The sequence below is a fragment of the Macrobrachium nipponense genome, chromosome 1 (assembly GCF_015104395.2).
Source record: "Macrobrachium nipponense isolate FS-2020 chromosome 1, ASM1510439v2, whole genome shotgun sequence".
NCBI classification, from domain to species: Eukaryota; Metazoa; Arthropoda; class Malacostraca; order Decapoda; family Palaemonidae; genus Macrobrachium; species Macrobrachium nipponense.
The window spans coordinates 69,869,817-69,892,957 of NC_087200.1; the positions used below are offsets into that span (position 1 = coordinate 69,869,817).

General features: G+C 38.0%; 1 long non-coding RNA gene across 1 annotated transcript in view; it reads right to left on the reverse strand.

Moving 5' to 3' along the window:
• Positions 1-23,141, reverse strand: part of LOC135220189 (uncharacterized) — a 283,073-nt gene that overhangs the window by 257,969 nt on the left and 1,963 nt on the right. The window lies entirely within an intron of this gene.

The following is a 23,141-nucleotide window of genomic DNA, read 5'->3' on the forward strand; positions in this document are numbered from 1 at the left end:
GTTGATTTACACACTCACCAATACAGTACTTTTCTTCGTTAGGATACGAAGACGAGTGCCGATAAAACGAAAATAATGGTATGCCATACAAGCTCGGAAACAGCTCTCTCATTACGGATCATACCTATAAATGCGTGAGGAATATGTCGGTTCTACTCATGCGAGGATCGTGACGTAAGTCTTCTAATTTTAATGAAAGAAAAGTGTGTTTCATTGCAAGGCACCTTCGAGGCTAGATGAATGAGCATTCTCGTCTTGTTAAAAAAAATACTGAAATTTGCAATAAAAGCTTAGCTTTCGTGACCAGAATGAATAACAATATATTTAAAAGGAATCTGAGTTATAATAATGATCACATTGACACAAAACGGTAATTCGATTGAGTTACTGATGAAGCAAGAAGCTGGGTACATTACACTGGCCTGCGCTGTTTTCAAGGTCTAACATATAATATCTGATTTTAAACTAGTTTTTTGCACTGAATAAAAAAATCATGCTCATCTTACTCAATCATATCAAGTTAACGAAATATTAGCACATTAAAAATATCCTAAATTCCGATCTATTTGTAGGTGAATGAAACACAATATTGAAAATATTACACTGATTTATTCACAGAAGACTTACACGATATTTTGAATAGATAGTAAGAAGAGTATAATGAACTGAGGAACCTACTCATGATGAATAGTCTCTTCAGGGAATTCCGTTTGTGCTGAGCAGACTCCACATCCCTCTTCAGGCACCAGCAGTAGTCGGCCAGAAAGTTGACATTCCATCGGCGTTGATAGCATTCTGCCATATCACTGATATCTTGGTGAAAGCGCTCACGCTGTTCTTCACTGATGTCTCCACAATTCTTTGGAAAATATTCTAGATGAGACTGGAGGAAGTGCATTTACACTGACATGCGCACACCAAGTTGGCGGATATTCTCCATTAACTCATCAACCACCTTCTGATACTGGGAACTTCTGTGGTTGCCAAGGAAGTTTGGAATGATTGACTTAAGGGACACCCAGGCAGAGAGTTCAGCAGGATTCAGTGAATCATCAAAATTAGCATCTTTATTTGAGGACCATCAAATATGCCTACCTTGAGTTTCTCCATGATTTTTTTTTTAAACTTCTGATGGAGGAAAGCAAACCCTCCACCTTCCCTGTCCAATGCCTTTACAAAGTTCTTCATGAGACCGATTTTGATGTGGTGGGGTGGAAGTAATATCTTGCTCAGTTCAACCAGAGAGTGGGACAGAATGTTGTGTGACCCAGGTTTTAATCCTTGTCTTGATGGCCACTCTTGTCTGACATACTGCTGGTCATCAGCACGGCTATCCCATAAACACAGAAAGCATGGATACTTTGTGAACCACCTTGAAGTCCTAGGATGAGTCCAACAACTTTAACATCTCTACAGACCAACCATTATGTTCCTGGTAGTTCAGAGCAGACAACAGACGTTCCATGCTTTTGTGAGATTCTTTCATTTCAACTGAGTGTCCAACAGGGATTGATGAAAACTTATTTCCGTTATTCAGAAGAACTGCCTTGAGACTTCTGTTAGATGAGTCAATGAAAAGTCTCCATTACATAGCATCATACTTCAGACCAAGTAATTCAATCAGGTCAGCAATATTGTTACAGTAGACCAATGAAGATGCTTCATCAAACGTGAAGAATTTTCTAAATTCTCTCTCGCGGTCCCGATTCCAATAGAATGTTGTTCCTGGTGCCAGTAGACGTTTCTCTCGAAGACGAAAACCAACTAGCTGGGCAGACTCCTTGGAAAGGTTCAGGTTTCGTGTCAGTTCATTGAGTTTGGCTTGGGTCAAAGGCACCGGTTGGTTGTTCTCTTCTGGCCTGTATGCACCACACTCAGCTGTATCAGTCATATCACTAGATTCGGAATCAGAACTAGATTCCATGGTGACATTTGGCTCAGGAATAGGAAGATCAGGGCCATGGGGGACTGGCTTTATGGCAGAAGGAACATCAGGGTATTGAACATGGTGCTTGTTCTTGCGATTGATGCCTTTTAGATTTTTCATGCAAAAGTAGCAGTGGGTAGCGTGATCCTTCCTTCCAAACCATTGGGACACCAAATGACACTCTTCCTTTTCTTGTTCCTCCAATCCCGTTTGTCCTCTACATATGTTTTGTAGCAGATATGGGGAGCGAATGGCTTATCCTGGTTCCTTAGTTTGACTCCAAAGTAAGTTTGATATGTCTTCCTCATAAAATCCGTGATTTTTGCCCGTCGGTCTGGAGGAAACACATGTCCGGAGATGTAATAGAACCTAATAGGATGGTTTTTACACTTCCGATCCATTTCTATACATATCTAGACATGAAAAGTGGTATAAAAATAAATATTAAAGGTTACCCACGAGCCGGATTTGCAAAAACAAAGCCCATAAACGCCTGGATAATTGCGATATTTTGGAAAAACATGCTAGAATGGAAACAGACTATATCTTAGAAACTAGATTTGACCCAGGAAAATGAACTGTATTTTTTAATTCAGCATGCAAAAAGTTTCATAAATCAGTTGGAAAATCCTTGACCTTTGCAAAAGTTTTGAAACGCAGGCCCGTGTTATCATTAAAATACTTTCGCCATACCACAGAGTGGATTATTAACCTGCTAATATACTTGGTATGTAGTCATGTCAAGTAACTCCTTTAGTACTACGTAAATGCGTAGATTACGTCTTTTATGACCTTTGTGGCTCATTTGGTAGCCCCGTTCACTTTCTCCCCAAGAATTCTAACTTCTACGCGAGTATGAGAGAAGGTTACGGTATAAAATGTGGCTCATTTGGTAGCGCACTTCACCTTCCGAGAATGCTAACATTTGTAGCTCGATGTATGTATATGAATCACGGCATTGTGATATGACTCATATATATATATATATATATATATATATATATATATATATATATATATATATATATATATATATATATATATATCTGAAATGTATGTAAGTATGTATGCAATAATTCCACCGTTAGTAACTTATTCCTTCTTTTGCATCCGAAAACGAATGCTGGTTTAACAAACTTGCCTTTCATAGGTACCTTCGGCTTTTTATGTGTTGTGCATTGTGCTGCTACTTTTCTTGCGACTCACTTTTTTCTAAACTCTTGTCATCATCTTTTATATCATGATCTCCAAAACGTATAAGCATTCATAGTAACATCCTTTGTGGGTCTTCCTTACTTTCCGTGCCCTCATAATCTCTCCTCTTGCAATTAAATTTAAAACTCCATTATTCCTTCTCTTTAGTTTGATCAACAAAAACATCAATCATTTCAAACTCCATCTTCCACTCATTTTCTTAACCTAATACACTGTATTTAAATTTACTGTAGAAAACGAGTGTTCGCAGAAACCTATCACAATCTTGACTCAAACCCCTTTTACACCAAACCAGTCACTCTCCTAAAGGCATATTCTGATTGACGCTTCATTTTAGTCGTAAAAACTATTAATAGCCCCAAGTAAATCATTTTCAGTGCCATAGACTCTACTCTTTATAGATCCTAAGCTTCTGGAATTCATGGATGGCCTAAGCTGATTTGCTTTTTTATTTTAAAACGAAACGCACGCACACGCACACAGACACTAACAGACATACGCACACAACACACACACATATACATTAAATGTGGTTATCAAATCAAGGGACGATAGGCGAACTTCACTAGTCAGTATTTTCATCTGCGAAAAGTAAATTTGTAGTCATAACACCTTAATGACGCGAATTAAATTAATAAATTTAATATGTTCGTGACGACATGGATTACACAAAGAAATTTAAACGCCCGAATCATTCAATAAAAAATATGGCTTCGGTTGATTAGCAATTACAATGCCTATCTGTGCTTATTGCCTAAATCTAATTAAGATCACCGAAAAGAATTATGATTGCATGAGGGATTGCGTAATCGATTTTCGAAGCTTCAGATTCGAATATTTATGCTGCATCAATTAAAAGAGAATCTAAAATTATCCTCGATCCAGAGGTAAGATGTGTTTTATATCAATATAGGAATGAGAAATCTCTTGTCACTTAGTTATATACATTTAAGAAAAGAGGAAATACTCTGACAATAAGTATGCCTGGAAAAGATCACATTTTAGGAAAGACCTGACAGGTTGAAAAGAATATTGATCGTTTTTTGGAAAAAAAAGTTATTAGGGTGCTATAATACAGATATTGCAAACGACCTAAACAGATGAGAATCGGTGATGTTCTATGTAAACCACATTCAAAAACTTTTTTTTTTTTTCAACGAGAAAGAATAAACAAAATTTTGCTCTGTAACTGAGGTAGGATACCGACCCTCTACCCAAACTGAATAAATAAATTTTCTCTTCAAAGAGCTGTACACCACATACAGATCGAATCTATTAAGTTGTAATTATGCTATTTTAATTCAGCAGTTTTCTGGTAACTCAGTGGAGATCCTTCAAACGAAGCCTTGGAAGTGCAAGATGAAATGATACATTCACGCAGTTGCAAAGTTCCCCTGCAGTGAACGTTATGTGTGTGCTACTATTCTAGACAACATACATACATACATACATACACTCACACACACACACACACACACACACACACACACGAAGAGGTTCATCTCGGCCTTGAAATTAAAAACATGATACCCTTTATCTACTGCCTTTAGCCAAAATTAAAAATAAATATCTTATAAGAAATATATGATTCCAAACCGAATACTATCTGATCCATTTCACAGTTCAGTGGAAAATTTATGATCTACATGTGGGTTTACAGTAAAAAAAAATACAAGAAAAAGAATTGTGACATAACGCTCACTTAATAATTTTCGGAAGATCCGTTGCTGCTAACTGAGTAAGTTAATGCTACCAAACGTTATACGGTACTAACGTGACGATAAGGATAATGTCAAGTTACACATACACACAGACACACACACATGCACGTGTATGTGTCATCATATATGTAGTTGACTGATATTTGGCCAACGGACAATTATCCTAATGGAAATTCATCATAACAAAATGCATTCAAAATTACAAAATTCTGTACACCACGTACTTGTCAGATAATATACGTTATAAGCGTAACTAACGAAATTAACGAGATCAAATTCGGATAAATGGCAGCCACTGACAGATGAAATGAGCATTACATAAATATAAAAATCAACATGAAAAACATGTTCTTTTTCTCATTGTAAAGTTACAAAATGTTTATTGTTCTTTATTATACTAAAAAATCACTTAAAGGTCAATCGACGAAATGACCATAAAGGCAACGTCAAAAGAAGCGTTAATATGACTGATACAAAAAAAAAAAAAAAAAAAAAAAAAACAAGGCCTCGTGTTGTAACGAAGTTCCAATAATGAACATTTGTCTATTTTTTGTACAAATCCCATACGAAACAGAGAGAGGAGAATCCCCAGAAAAAAATTAATTAAAAAGAAATTATCTTGCCTCTAAATAACAGTTGGCGAGTAAAAGGAGAAAAAGGGTCCTTTTATCTTATCCGTCACAGAACGAATAACATACACCCAAAAAGGAATTATAAATTATTAGAATTTCGTCACCTGTGGGGTTCCGACTGCCGACCGGTTGGAAAACGAATACTTACATATATATATATATATATATATATATATATATATATATATATATATATATATATATATTATAATAATATATATAATGGCTACTTGCGGACAAAAGCACTACAACGTTACCGATCTCGAGTTGCGTTGATGCCGACTCCTAAACAACGAACACCTGAGAGCGACAGGTATTTGTAGGTGAGAGGCGGATAAACTTATACCCTTTTTGCATGCCGGGGGTGGTTTTAAGCTTCACTGTCCGTCCTGGATTTGTTGGTCTCGATGGTTTGCGCCCGTGAGCCGACAAATCTCTTATCGACTAAAAAATTCCCCTTCGGTTAACATATATGAAAATATATTAAGTCCGAGGTAGAGCAAATTAGATATTAAAGGAAATTTGTAGCTCGATGTATATATATATATATATATATATATATATATATATATATATATATATATATATATATATATATATCCCACCTCAAATACCTGCCGCACATAGGTATTTTTTGTTTTGGAGACTGCATACAGCCCATCTCGTTCTCGGTTGCGTGGTAGTGCTTTTGCCCGCATGTAGTCATTATATAGGTCTATCACATTACTGTGATTCATATACATATATCGAACTACAAATGTCCTTTAATATCTAATTCGCTCTACCTCGGACTTAGTATATTTTTAGAACAAATTTTTTAGATTGTTTTACAGAAGGTATGTAGACGATACCTTTGTTCTTTTTAAGTATTAGTGGCATGCCACTCAGTTTTTAGATTTTCCTAATCAGCAACAACGTAACATTAATTTTACTATGGAATTGGCGAAAGATAATTGTTTACCGTTTTTAGATGTTTAATCACGAGTGTTAATTCTGTTTTTACTACTGCCGTTTACAGAAAGAAAACTTATACAGGCCTTGCAAATAATTTCTAGTGCTTGCCAAACCTGTTTTAATTTAAATACCATCTATACTTTAGATACTAGTCCAGTTGGGCCATATTTCATAAGGAGATTGAATTTTTAACTACTTTCTTTCAACAAAATTCATTTCCCAAGGATCTAGTTTTTAGAATCGTCAACAAACTTCTAACTAATTATTTTCATCCTGCCACACCAGTTTTTAGTGTTCCGAAAAAAAACTTATGTATGCTTCAGTCCGTTATATTTTTAACTCTAAATTTTCACATAAACTGAAACAAATTATTGAAACTGAAATAGCATGCATTAATTTAAAATTTATATCAAATAATCCCAGTAAAATTGGCTCCTTGTTTGACTTCAAGGACCGTCTGCAGCCCTTCATGAGATCCAATGTGGTCTATAAGTTTACATGCCCAGGATATCCTGGTACTTATATTGGATCAACGAAAAGGTTGTTGCAGATGCGTTATTACAGTTACTTAGGGTTTACCTTTAGAACGGGGCAAGATTGAGCAGACCAGAACATTCAAATATCAAAAATCATGCTATCAATTGTAAAATTGAGGTCAAGAAGCAGCACTTTACCATATTAGGGTATTCTAAGGATGCAGATTATCTGACTACCTTAGAGTCATTATATATTAAAAGACTAGTTCCATCATTAAACGGTGGTTGCTCTTCTGCTCAACTATATCTGGCATAGTCGTCTTTGGAGGTTGGTGTTCCTTCTTTGGTCATTCTATATTCTTCCATTGTATCTGAAGGTTGGTGTAACAGCAGTTGTTTTTACTTTGCTTTTTTTTTTTTGGTCTTTTAATGTTTTTTAATTGTCATTTTAAGAATCCTGTGTAGTTTTAGTATTTTTAATGTTATTATTTTGTCATTTTGCTGACTGATGATCCACATAGTCTTGTGCCAAATGTTTCTTAATGAATAAATCTTCTTCTAAAACATCCATGTGTCTTCGGCTTTCCTGAATTGATAACTATATATATATATATATATATATATATATATATATATATATATATATATATATATATATATATATATGCGTGTAAAAGGGCAATAATTAACTCAATAAGCCCAAATATGAATCCGAGTTTGTAATTTGAAGAACTTCTGTTATTCTATATCCAGAATAACGCTGGTATAGTATTTAGTGCCGTGGTATCCCACTCAGATGTCGTGAGTTCGCGTCTCCCATATGGCAATGAAAAATCACTGCCTCTGTATCATGATCAGTTACTGATGCAGTGTGGGGTCTGTGTTGGGAGGTTGAAACCAACATTCTTTGAAAGCTTGAATTTCATGTCAATGGCCCATTTAGTGTGCTTGTTTCCAGTGAATAGGTTTCATTTTTTGAGATATATAGCCTTCCGTATCACAGACACAACTTTAACCCCGATATATTTACAGGAAAAAACAAATATTACTGTGACAGAATTGAATTGAATTGAATACAGACTTTAGGCCAAAGGCCAAGCACTGGGACTTACGAGGTCAATCTGCGCCGAAATGGAAATGGACTGTAAAAGGATTGAGAGGTGTAACAGGAGGAAAACCTTGCAGTTGCACTATGAGTCTACTGTTTGTAGAGGATGGAAAATAAAATGGAAGACAGAGAATATAAAAGGAGTTACAGTAAAAGGTATGAAAGGAGTTGCAGTTAGGGGTCATATTTTTCAATTTATTGGTAGGCACTAAAACTATGGCGTGCATTTACCTTAGCTATACAAGGAATACAAGACAAAATTAGCAAAGATTATTTTGGGTGATTATAATGAAAATGTGTCATTACGTTCTCTGCATAATCTCACATGTAATCATCCTGACAAGTTTATCCACATATTATGTTTTCAAATATCATAGCCTTCCTGTAAACATTTGTTGCAGATTATATGAATTAGATATAAAATATACACGATGTATAAACTTTCCATATGTCCAGTTTCACTAATACTTTAACTTCTTACTTAATTTATCCATATTTCTAGTATTTATTATTATTATTATTATTATTATTATTATTATTATTATTATTATTATTATTATTATTATATTATTATTATTATTATTATTATTTTATTAAAGTGATTGCTGCCTCAGCTGCATTAATTTTATACAGGTTCTTCTCTATTTTTCTAATTATTGCTTTCTCATTGTTGCTTAAACATATCTCAATCAGGTCAAACGATTGGATTTTATTGGTAAAAAATTTCAGTGGGGGTAGTCAAATTGTCGGGTATATCCCGTAGAGTTTATTGCAGATAGAATTGATGTTAAATTCTATTTCTTTTCTATTCTTTCGATTCTTTCCGGACGTTTCGTCTGAATAAACCTCAGACATCCTCTTGGTCGGAGGTGGGTGAAGGAATGAAGTGAGAGGGTGAGTCCAGCTGCTTATATTGTGGTAGCGCAGCGGGGGGCGTCGTGCCGCTGCCTTTTCATTGGCTAGTGGGTGGGGAGCTTCTTTTTCATTGGCTGCCTGGCTGCGGACTCAAGCCAGCTCCCGATCGCATACTCAGCAGGCGCGCCGATCTTCTCAGCTGCATAGCATCACGCCGGGCTTCATTTTGATTGGGTAAAGGCCGTGTGACATCACTGCTGGTATTATTTATGGTATAAATGTCGTCTTTGGTGGTATTTTCTTCTTGAATTGGGGCGTTTTCGGGTGGTGATATGATGATGTTTGCCGTTACTGGAGTGTTGCTTCGCATGCAGGTCGGGAGCAAAAAGGCCTCCTGTGTCGTGTTCATGGAGGGTTTTTGCTCCTGGATGAGCAACGCCTCCAGGAGGCGCAGACGGCGAGGGTCGAGTGCTCTCCCTATTATCCTGGTGTTACGGATAATACAGTCGCAGGAGATTGTGTCTTGGTGGGCGGTGAGGGCGTGGTTCTTGATAGCCCCTTTTTGGGCGTGACAGGAGATTCTCTTCGCAAGACGCATGGTAGTCATTCCAATGTACTTTCCAGGGCATCCTCGGGCAGGGCATATGTATTGGTATACTACGTTCGTCTGCTTGAGAGGGTCTCCTGATGGCGTTGAGGGGTTATTTTTTATAATGAGGTCTCTTGTTTTCCAGTTTTTGTAGTATATTATAAGGTCCACTATCTTGCCTCCTTCAATGGGGAGGATGTTCTCCTTAATGAAGGCCTTACAATATATCTTGATATTCTCGGTGGGGCGTGGTCGTGGGTCTTCTTCCTAGTTCGAGTACCATCTTTCGAGGGCGGTGCGCACTTCTCGATTGATGACCCTATTAGAATATCCGTTATTCACGAGCATCTGTGAAGCTCTATCAAGCTCGAGGTGTGTGTCCTGCCAGGTAGAACAATGGGAGAGGGCCCTTTTCACAAAGGCCCTGACGGTAGTGCTCTTAAACCTGTCAGGACACTTGCTATCCCCGTTGAGGCCTCAACGGGGATAGCAAGTGTCCTGACAGGTTTATGAGCACTACCGTCAGGGCCTTTGTGAAAAGGGCCCTCTCCCATTGTTCTACCTGGCAGGACACACACCTCGAGCTTGATAGAGCTTCACAGATGCTCGTGAATAACGGATATTCTAATAGGGTCATCAATCGAGAAGTGCGCACCGCCCTCGAAAGATGGTACTCGAACTAGGAAGAAGACCCACGACCACGCCCCACCGAGAATATCAAGATATATTGTAAGGCCTTCATTAAGGAGAACATCCTCCCCATTGAAGGAGGCAAGATAGTGGACCTTATAATATACTACAAAAACTGGAAAACAAGAGACCTCATTATAAAAAATAACCCCTCAACGCCATCAGGAGACCCTCTCAAGCAGACGAACGTAGTATACCAATACATATGCCCTGCCCGAGGATGCCCTGGAAAGTACATTGGAATGACTACCATGCGTCTTGCGAAGAGAATCTCCTGTCACGCCCAAAAAGGGGCTATCAAGAACCACGCCCTCACCGCCCACCAAGACACAATCTCCTGCGACTGTATTATCCGTAACACCAGGATAATAGGGAGAGCACTCGACCCTCGCCGTCTGCGCCTCCTGGAGGCGTTGCTCATCCAGGAGCAAAAACCCTCCATGAACACGACACAGGAGGCCTTTTTGCTCCCGACCTGCATGCGAAGCAACACTCCAGTAACGGCAAACATCACCATATCACCACCCGAAAACGCCCCAATTCAAGAAGAAAATACCACCAAAGACGACATTTATACCATAAATAATACCAGCAGTGATGTCACGCGGCCTTTACCCAATCAAAATGAAGCCCGGCATGATGATATGCAGCTGAGAAGATTGGCACGCCTGCTGAGCATGCGATCGGGAGCTGGCTTGAGCCCGCAGCCAGGCAGCCACTGAAAAAGAAGCTCCCCACCCACTAGCCAATGAAAAGGCAGCGGCACGACGCCCCCCGCTGCGCTACCACAATATAAGCAGCTGGACTCACCCTCTCACTTCATTCCTTCACCCACCTCCGACCAAGAGGATGTCTGAGGTTTATTCAGACGAAACGTCCGGAAAGAATCGAAAGAATAGAAAAGAAATAGAATTTAACATCAATTCTATCTGCAAACAACTCTACGGGATATACCCGAAAATTTGACTACCCCCACTGAAATTTTTTACCAATAAAATCCAATCGTTTGACCTAATTGAGATAAGTCAACCTTCGGTGCGTTGCTCACCAGTTTAAGCAATTAGAAAAATAGAGAAAACCTGTATAAAATTAATGCAGCTGAGGCAGCAATCACTTTTAATAAAACATGTTTAAAAGAGGGTGTACTTCCAGCATATTATTATTATTATTTTTTTTTTTTTTTTAAAGATATTGCTGCATCAGCTGCATTCAACTTGTGAATAGTCTTCTCTATTTTTCTAATAATAGCTTTCTCCCTGCTACTACAACTGGCGGGTATTGCGCCTATATTACTCATCAGGAGGAGTCAATTTCGGGGATATTGCTTAAAATTTATTTATTTGTCACAGTAAATGAACAAATAGATCAAAATATAAGTCGGTCTAGTGGACAACGTTTCTCTGCGTATCATCCGAGCATGATCACGGCGGTGGGTCGGATCACACTGTAAATGCTTTCAGAATCAACTCAATATATACTTGCATGTCAGCAGGAGCTCAACCCATTCATTCACATTAACTATTCGCCTGCCAGCCACCGCCCAGGAAGGTTCTCTCCTCTAGAACTTCAACAAGCAACCCTCATTGGAAGTCACTAGCCAGGACACGGTTAGAATACCCAGCCATCATATTTGGTGCACTGAGCAAAACAGCACTCAACAAAATGCAAGAAATTCAGAATAAAGCTCTGAGGCAAGCATACAAGGAAAGTCCGCCATACTTCAACACAATAAGGGAGTTGCATAACCAATCCAAATTGGAGCCTCTAAATGTCAGGCTCCATAGACTTGGTCAGAAAACCTGGGACAAATTAAGGCTAGAAGATGACAACTTATTCACTACCACTAGAGATCTCACCATCAACCGTGTCCGAGATCACTACTGGTGGAGTGGGCTTGAGCCTAAGGTCAATTGTGACCCCCCCCCCCCTAGACAAAGATATATAAACACAGATTAATATATATATATATATATATATATATATATATATATATATATATATATATATATATATGTGTATGTGTGTGTGTGTGTGTGTGTAAAAATAATAAATAAAAAATAAATAAATCAATAAGAAAAAAAAATTCAAAATAAATAAATGAATAGAAATATACGTATATATATATTCACAAAATAAATAAAAACATAAGTGGTGCCAGTTCATCACAGTCCTAATATCATACAAAATCAACTCCAGTTATCACAGGCGGTGAACCAAAGAAACTGTCTTCTCCGAGCCTCTCTTCTCTCTCTCGTCCTTGCATGGTGGCTACACCAATAAACTAACTTTGCAAGAGGGTCTGCCCCTCACTTTTTCACTTCTACTGTACTTCAGTTTCCCTCCCTTTTTTCCTTCCACCTTTCCCATCCCGAGTATCCGCCGTTAGGCTTAAACTGGATTGTATCCAGAGGTACTCTTCCTTCTCCCCTATTGCCCACTTCCCTGTACTTATCCTAGTCCTAGGGGTCAACCGCCCAGTGGGTTTTCATTGGTTGGTGGCACAATGCGTTCATGCTATTGGCTGGAGGAAGTTTCCTTCAAGACACTTCTCGTCGTTGAAGGTCGCGCTTTTGCAGCCTAGCAGACTGTCGAGGCTGGGGCATGACTTCCCTGGGTGTTGTGTCACGACGGCTCACATTGTCATTGGCTGCTGGGCTGCTTGTCTCATCTGGTATTCCTTGATTGGGGGTGTCGCTCGGTCTGGTATTAATTGTACTATTATTTACATTCATGAGTCTTCTTAAGTTGGTGGGGAGGAAAAGCACTTCCTGTGTCGTATTCAATGAGGGCTTTTCTTACTGTGAGGAGTGCCTCAAGCAGTCATAAACGTAGCTGGTCAGGAGCCCTCCCTATTATCTAAGTGTTCTTGATAATACCGTCGCTGGAGATAGCTTCCTGGTGTGCTGTCATGGTATGGTTTTTAATTGCCCCTTCTTGTGCCTGGCAAGAAATCCTTTTGGACAGTTTCATAGAACTCATACCAACGTAAGAGCCGGGACATCCACGGACGGGTTATGAGAATTGGTAGACTACATTCAAATGTTTCAAGAGGTCTCTTGCTTGGGGGGGGTCGGGTTCTTCTTCATGATAAGGTCGCGGGTACGTCGATTTTGGTAATAAACCACAAGTTCGAGTTCTTTGTCGACTTCAGTGGGGGGTCACATTCTCTGATGATTTTTGTCAATGCATCCTCGTCCTCACGGTGATGTGCGTGCATTTGTAAAACAGCTTGATCTTCTCATGGGGGTGAGGCCGTGGTCTCTCACTCTCGCTGTACCACCGATCCAGCGCTGTTTTGACTTCTTTATTAATAAGTCGATTCGGATACCCGTTATTAACAAGCACCTTTGTGAGTGTCCTGCCAGGTAGAACAGTGCATGAGGGCCCTCCAAATGTAGGCCTTGACTGTGGTGTTCTTGAACCGTGTAAGACATTCACTGTCCCCATTCAGGCAGTCCTCCTTCCCATTGGCGGAGAAGAAGCTGCCCTCCCATTGGCGGAGAAGAAACCACCTTCTCTCCACTAGCTGCTTCAAGCCAGTTTTCAACTCAAGCTTTGAGACCGACCTAGAATTAACCCTACCAGCTAAAGACGGCTTGAAGAAGATGGTACGTGCCTCTCCATGGTGGTGAGCAGAGGAGCCGCTTTTTCATTGGCGGGTCGCCAAAATCGTTAGTGTATAAGACAACCCCTCGCCCCACCATCCCTTACCACCCAAAAACCTTCACTCCTATATCCTCCCCCCTACTTCACTCCATACCATACACTCATTCTCTCTTGTTTCTTTCATTAGCATTAGTAACAGTACTAACTCTGCCTAGAATTCGAGGGACGTGACCCATTCGGTTTTTTGAAATCAGAACTCGATTCTAGGTCGTCGGCATCGTCCTGGCCCCTTTTTCACTGCCAGCATAGGGAGAGGTAGCTGTCACCCTTCTTTGTGACATTATAAAACAACTTGTTCATCCATTATACCCTCCCACAATATTCAACCATTCATTCATTGTACCCTTCAAATCATTATCCCATTATCATCCACATTCATCATTTAACTAGTAATGCCACAAATAAAATTCTAATTATCAATCATGGGGAAAGTAAGAATAAGGGATAATGGCCCTAGTGAAGGGGATAGACGAAATAAACTCTGGGAAGTCTTAACTAAAAATAATGTCAAAGTCTACAAAGTTATTAACATAAAGAGTGGATTTATAATAATAACTGATGACCAAACTACTACTAACCTCCAAGCCAGAGAACAAAGAACAAACTTCAACAAAGAAAAATTTGAAATCATAGATCCTGAAGACATTGCAAACTGGACATTAGTGATGACAGGTCTAGATGATTATGTTTACAACCACAGCATAAAGGAGTTACAAGAAGAAATTGAAAGATGCAACAGCGCTACTGCAGGGTAATAGAAGTAATAAAGGTGAGTGACACAAGCATCATAAAATTTAAAATGGAAAACCAAGAAATGGCTAGAAAGGCAGTGAACCAAGGGATCCTTCTTTTATCCAAATCGCTTTATGGGAAACAATTAAAGACAGAAATTTATGCTAAAATAAAACAATGTATGAGATGCTATGCATATGACCACGAAATAAACACTTGCAAAATGAAAAGTACTACAAAATATGCTCCAATCGTAACAGTCATGAGCATAGGTATAAAGATGGCCACTGTGCAATTCCTAAGTGCATAAATTGCAATGGCAGTCATCCAGCAATGGCCATGAGGTGCCCTGTTAGGAAGAGGATATACAAGTAATTAATAAAAGAAGAAAGGCAAAAGAGAGACGTAACAGCAACAACGCCAACTTATGCATCATTTGCAGCCAACAATCCAACCAAACTAAACAGACAACCCATTAATACACATGAAACAGCAGGATGGAAGAATAACCAGCACGCTCCAATAAATAACCATAATGCAATAATAAACACAGCCCTCATGCCTGCCAATATGAATGAAGCAGCATTCCCAGGTACATTCCAAATCAGACTAGACAAAATCTATGACGTGAATGGTCTACCAAATGTTATAATCCCCAAAGAAATAATATTTACAGAAGGAGTTACAGAAAAATTGGGGCAGCAACAGACAAATAACAATAACCAACAACAGGCTGAAGAAGAAGGCAGAAATCATAGTTTACAGTTACAAGGACAACCAGAACAACCTGAAGAAATTCAAGGTAAAGAGAATTATGAAAATAAAAAACGGCAAAGAAATGCCCTACCAATAACACCAGACAGGAGGCCGGCTAAATTAATGATAACGAATGAAAATGAAATGAAAGGAACTGGGTACCTGGAAGAACAAAAAACACAAAGAAAGAAAAAAAGCTTATCGTGAGCATATATGCCAGCATAAATACGGCAATGCCAAGTAGGCCATCCCAAGAAAAAATAATAGACATGATTTTCTCAACAGGCGAAATGAAGCATAGATATACAGGGGAAGTATCTAATGATGATGTAGAAAATGCAATAAAAGATGGAACTCTCGATCTGACTCACATGGAAATAACCAAGGTGAATGAAGAAAGATTCCAACACATTCAAACCGGTCACAGGAAGCTAAGGTAAGAAACAACTCGTTAATAAAAACCGTAGGCAAATAAGTCCAAAATGGATAAACTAGTCATAATCCAACATAATGTGCTTAAATGGACTTTCAATAGAAGCAGGGATCTTACTGCCTACTACAAGAAAATTTACCCAGACATAATATTACTAAATGAAACGGGAATTGCAAATGACACACCCCTGAAGATTTATGGTTACAGTGTATACAAGCGGAATATCCATAATGAAGAGCACGCAGGCATAGCAGTAGCAGTGAAAAAACCTAGAGTACAGGCTTCTGGATGATTTTACGGAGGATGTACTTGCAGTGGAAGTCAGGACTAGAAGAGGACCAGTAGTCATAGGCACATCGTGTCTAGCACCTAGAAGGAGACTCTTCCCCAGAGAGGATATAAAGAAAATTCTCCAAAGGCGACTGCCATCCTACTTGTTCGGTGACCTAAATGCATCTCATGGCCAAATGGGTTATGACAGAAATAATGTCAATGGAGACCAAGTGCATGATCTAATAAATAGGGGGATAGCCTCACTCCTGGGGCCTGATTTCCCCACCTAGATAGGCCTAAATTTAGGTAGACCGGACATCCTTCTAGCAAACAGGCAAGCCCACCTGTACTATTCACTTCAGCAAAGAGCACTAATATCCTACGATCATCTACCAGTGATCCTGACCCTAGCTACAAAAAGCATTGTGATTCCCACTGCTCCAAGAAACTGCCTCCAAATGCAGACTGGGAAAAATTTAAAATCCAACTGGAAAGAGAAGCCCACAGAGTAAATGAACAGCCAGAAATAAAGGAAAGCATACATTGATAACAAGTTGAAGAATTGGTTCGATACCATAGCAAGGGTAGTAAAGGACAATATCCCTAAAAGAGGGTTCAGGATACTAAAAGCTCCAGAGGAAAGCGACCAACTGAAATTACGGCAATGGCATTTTGAAAACTTAGAAAGAGCCTCAAGACTAAACATATGGATAGGGCAGACTTTCCACAGGGCAAAACAACTACAAACCCTAATAATTGAAGAATCCAAAAACCTCCATGATCAGTATTGGGAAAGGATAGTAAAATCAGCAAATGATCTGTACGGACAGCCAGCAAAATTCTGGGAAAACATCAGCCAACTACTAGGGAAAGAAGGTGATTCAACCCCATATATAATTGACAATAATAGGAAAATCTACCAAGAAAATGAGAAAGAACTGCTGTTCAGAGAATACTGGCAGAACACCTTCAGAATAACTGAGGAAGAAAACAGAAACTTTGACAGAGAACAAGAAAGAGAAGTAGAAGAGGCAATACTCAGGGAAAGAGTGAATATAACACCTCACCACAGAGTAGACACCAGTAGGCTGGACCCAGATAATCCCATGTTGAAACCAGTAGAATTAAATGAAATAAAATCCATAATAAGAAGAGGAAAAAAGAGGAAAGCCCCTGGAAAATCAAATATAAATAAAGAACTAATGCAAAACCTACCGGATGCTGTGCTTGAAATCCTTAAAGAAACAACAAATGAAACATTTAGCATGGGCTACTTCCCAGACATCTACAAAGAAGGGCTGATACGATTCCTAGGAAAACCAGGGAAGGACCCAAGACACGTGGAAAATTACAGCCCAATAACCCTGTTGGAACTTCCTGGGAAAATTGTGCAAACAATAATAAAAAACAGGTCAGTAAGATTCCTAAATGAAAATGGGCTGACAAATAGGAACCAGTATGGATTCACCAAAGGTATAGGGACCCAACTGGCCACTGCAGTACTGTATGAAAATATAGCAATTTCACAAGCGGAAGGACAAAGGTGCAATGTAGTTTCAAGGGACATTGCAAAAGCCTTTGCCAAAGTGTGGCACAATGGCCTGAAATATAAATTGATGATCACTCCCATGCCAAACCTCATAGTAAGGCTCCTGTGCAGCTTCCTGGATAACAGGAAAGCACAAATAAAGATGGGTAGAATTTCAGGTCCGGAGTTAACAATTCTAAGTGGAGTCCCCAAGGGGAGTGTGTTGGCACCAATACTTTTTAACTTCTATACTAGAGATGTCCCTGCCCCTGATGTAGGCTGTCACCAGATTATATTTGCAGATGACCACACACAAATTATAACGTACCAAAATAAAAGAAGTCAAAACATGCTATCCCTAAAAACAGCAAGGGAAATAAATAAGGTCAATGAATATGAGAAGAAATGGAAAATAGCCAGCAGCTAAGCAAAATTCCAACTGCTATCACTACCTATCCAAAAACCATCAGAAGAGACAGTCAAACCGCCAAGAAAATCAGGAGATTCAGCTCAGTATCCACTGACACGTAACTCTTGTACAAAGCACTGGTGAGGCCACAGTTGGAGTACCCATCAGCAATCCTAGCAGCAACTTGTAAAACATCGATGACAAAACTACAATCCATCCAAAATAAAGTCATCAGAAAAGCTTACAAAGAGTTACCACCATATTATAATACACTAAAAGAATTGCACGAAAGATCAACGATGGAGAGCTTCAACTGCAGGATTCATAGGCTAGCCAATAAGACGTGGGACAGGATGTCTGAGGTGGACGACAACCTGTTGGAAAGAAGCACAATGATAACTAGAGTAGGACGAAGGGACCCCAAAATGTGGCCAAGATTAGGCCCTAGGATAGAAGAAGTTACGTCTGATCCAGTGTATGTGAGCTAACAACAGAATGTAGAATTGGAGGGAGAGTATGAATGTGTGTACGTGGATGTATGAGAGCTTGCAAATGGGTATGTGAGAGCGTGCAAGTGGGGGTTTATGTATAAAAAAAAAAAAACTCGTGTCCGTGCGAGTCAGATGTGTACATGAGGGATACAACTGTGATGAGTATGACTAGTGCCACTAAATTCCATTAGTAGTAGCTGGTAATAGTGAAAAAAAATCCACACCTGCAATAGAGAGGCATTCTAATCACTTTAACATCACCGACACCACCCGTCACTGAGCACTAAAAAAAAATAAAAAATAAGAAAAAATAAAAACCATCATCACCACCTCCAGATCCTTCCACCTCGCCAAAAATCATACACCGAATGCACCCCCACCAAAGCAAAGGGGTCTGCCCCCTTCTATTCACTACTAACACTACTTCTATTTCCTACTTTACTCTATACCTGTCCCCATACCAGCACACCCCATACCTTCAACCCCCCACCCCTAATAAATCCATCCTTTCCTATCCCCATTAAGTCTAAGTCTAAGTCATCTACAGTCTGCTCCGACCCACTGCCGTGATCATGCTCGGATGATACCGAGAAAAAACGTTACCCACTAGATCGACTTATATTTTGATCTATTTGTTCATTTACTGTGACAAATAAATAAATTTTGAGCAATATCCCCGAAATTGACTACTCCTGATGAGTATTATCGGCGCAATACACGCCAGTTGTAGTAGCAGAGAGAAAGCTATTATTAGAAAAGTAGAGAAGACTATTTACAAGTTGAATACAGCTGATGCAGCAATATCTTTCAATAAAACTTGTTTGAAAGAGGGTCTCCTTCCAATATATTACAATTATTATTAGTATTTTGTACAGTCATCTACTGGGGGGCGAGTTAAAAGAGCTTTTACTCTGCAAAAGTGATAACAGTGAAACTGGAACATCGATATAATAACTATAAATGAAGATATATAGTTTTGAAAAATGACATTAATTTTATCTGACTCTTTACAAAATTTCATTTTATCGCTTAAGCTTAATTTTCTAAACAAGGTTTTGAAATTTCCTATTATTCACACGTAGTTTTGTTGATTTCCAACACTCCACACACACAAAGATTTAATCCACTCTTGGTGAATTGCCCGCCAATCGCCATTTTTTTTTCCAAACTTCAGACAAAGAAATCCTCTAAGTTGATTACCAAGAGTGACCCACGATCCTTCCGGGCTTTCTCGTCCTCACCTTTACAACTTCCTAAATCGTTCAACTAAAACTTTCACATTTATTTTTTTTCTTTTATTATTATTATAAATATATTATCTAGCAAGCGGGTGGTATACTTCTTTTCATTTGTTATAATATATGTTGCAGTAATCGTAGTGGTTCGATGATCTCTTTGCCAAAATTTTTTACTAGTAGTCACTTTTTTTAATTCCATCATTCTTCACACTATTATTTAGTTCTAATGTTTGTAAGTGCTATCAGCTCTGAAGTAAAGATATCTAGACTAAATGGGAAAGTCAGTAATCAACGGAAGAGAAATCTATGAACTCTATGTAAAGAAAATGGCATTGCAAGTTGTGTTATTCAATAGCAATACAACTTTCTTTGCATAATTACGAGAGAGCTGAAAATATTATTGCATGTTACGTGCTTCCTACGAAGCGCTCGATAAACGCGTCATTGACCTTGTACCTTTGTGCTCTCTTATATTTTAATATAATCATCTGCGTTGCACATTCCACACATTTCATTAATTAAAAGAACAATTAATTCTCTTCCCAATCCTAAGGATCCTTTCAATGATTAAACCAGGGACAAGGTACACGAGGCAGTTGAGTAAAGGTACTCATTTTGACACAGACTCACTTTATATCTTAAAATAATATTGTATCTGATATATCAACTTTTTTTTTCAAATGAAACACAGTATAACAAGCATTGACATCACACTGATACCCGAAAATTGCAATAAGTGTATCTAAAATTTGTGTGTGCCAATAACTCCTATACGTGATGCTTTTAGTTATCGGTTATAACAAGCATACAACATAGAAACAGGTAAAATCAGTTGCTATCCTTCGCCAAAGTATAATAAAAAAAATGAACGGCAAATATACTACAGACATTGACTATGTGTAACAGCTGTTTAAACCGAACGGCATAAAAGTAAACTATTTAGAAGGTATTTTTTTTATTAATATGCTTCTTACAGATCATCATTTACGTCAGAATAAATAAGAAATTAATATTTAATTATATGGACATTAATTTACAATTCTACATCCTCGATAGAAAGCCGAGCTCAATGGCAATATACAGCAATTGTCAAAATACGTGCTAACTTTAGTTTTGTACTATTTGCCGGTATATGCATAGCCTAGCTAGTATATTATCATTTGCACTGGGTTCCTGGTTCAACATTTGCAGGTATAAGGTATTTTCGTGTATACAATATACCTAATTTATCAGGATCAGGCATGCTAGAGTTTCATCAACTGATGAGCTGTATGAAGAATGCGCGGGTGTAAGTGCAGATTATATTCTGTAGAACTTTATTTGATACCAAATTTATTGTATGCTATTTTTCCGCAGTGCATCCCGTCCGTAAGGTTCTATCATCTTTTCGCATACAAATTACGACTAGAGCTGCACATGTTGTCCTTCCTTGAGTGCAAGGTGGCTCGAAACCGGTAGTCTTTTGTATAAGGATTTGATAAGGTAATAATTCCCGCGGCCAATAATGAGCTAAGTGTATCCACTCACAGTATAGCAGCATTAGCTTTAAAAATCTGAGCTTTTCGTTCTAATACACAATTAGCACAAACCTTTATGTGTCTCTGTTGTATTTTCCTTTATTCCTGTTGAAAACTAAATCAATTTTGCAAGAATAAAGTGAGGATCGTAAAGCAACGGAACTATATATATGTGTCAAGAATCTGACAACTATACAAGGAGTAACATTGCTTGTGAAGGATACTGCGTGGAAAATCAAGCTTGCAACCTAGCCCACGGTTAATCTCTATGTAATGAGTCCCAGGAGCCCTAGACTTGTCTTTCACTAATGTAATCCCTTCGTAGGAGAGTTTCGTGGTCTTCCTTTTACTCAATGTTGCCTCATTAGATTTGATTTGACCACCTTTTTTTTAAGGATTTTATTGTAGATTTGAATATTTACATGTATGGCATCTATTTACTCGTTGACCTAATATTCTATAATTCTTAATGTTTTGGAGATTTTGGCACCGTATATCAAAACTTAAAATGCACAAGTATTTGCTAGATATTGTAATTAACTACACTTACTTCAAATGTTATAAAAAGGGTTGTACCATAGAGAGAGAGAGAGAGAGAGAGAGAGAGAGAGAGAGAGAGAGAGAGAGAGAGAGAGAGGAGGGCTTCCAGCAATATCTTTCAATAAGTTAAAGGCATTATGTTATACAAAAAGTTGGCTTTAACTTAGGCAGTATATAATACATACATACATACATACATACATTATAGTATTTATTAATACATAATATATGATGTATATATATATATAATATATATATGTAAAGTTTGATATTATGTAATACATTACATACAATATATAGTTATATATATTATATATAATTGTATTATACCTAGTATATATATATATAATATATTACTAATGTATATGTAATATTATTATATATAATTATAGTATTATATATATATAGATAATATTAGATATATATATATATAATATTATATATATATATATATATATATCTATAATATATAGTACTTCAGCATTCAATTATAGTGTGTCCAGAAGGAGTCCATGATAGCCAGATTTAAAGGGCCAAGTTTATGATACGTTTCGCACAACTGTGTGCATCATCAGTCTGTGAATAAAATACAAAGACATATTATAAACAATCACATAAAGTTAAAAGGAATTCACAATTTTAAAATAAAGTCTAAAAAAAGATTAAAAAGAGCAGTAAATAAAAAGAGATACTACTAAAACACCAACCGTCCTTGATCAGAGGTGAAGATGGAATGAGTTACAGTTGGCAGAGAGAAGCGACGACAACTATGCCAGGTACAGAGATGACGAGGACAAATTACCGTTTAATGAGGGCACCAGTCTTTTAATATATAACGACTCCAGCGTTGTTAGTTGGTCAGGATGTTAAACATTTTACAATAATTGATTATGTGTGCCCTCATTAAACGGTAATTTGTCCTCGTCACCTCTGTACCTGGCATAGTTGTCGTCGCTTCTCTCTGCCAACTGTAACTCATTCCATCTTCACCTCTGATCATGGACGGTTGGTGTTTTTAGTAGTCTCTCTTTTTATTTACTCTTTTTAATCTTTTTTTAGACTTTATTTTAAAAAATTGTGAATTCCTTTTAACTTTATGTGATTGTTTATAATATGTCTTTGTATTTTATTCACGGACTGATGATGCACACAGTTGTGCGAAACGTATCATAAACTTGGCCCTTTAAATCTGGTATCATGGACTCCTTCTGGACACACTATATATATATATATATATTATATATATATATATATATATATATATATATATATATATGTGTGTGTGTGTGTGTGTGTGTGTGTGTGTGTGTGTGTAGACACATGCAAGGGAGTCGGGAGAAAGCGAGAGTAATGTGAGCAAGAGCAAGATTATGCAGGTAAACTGTAACCAT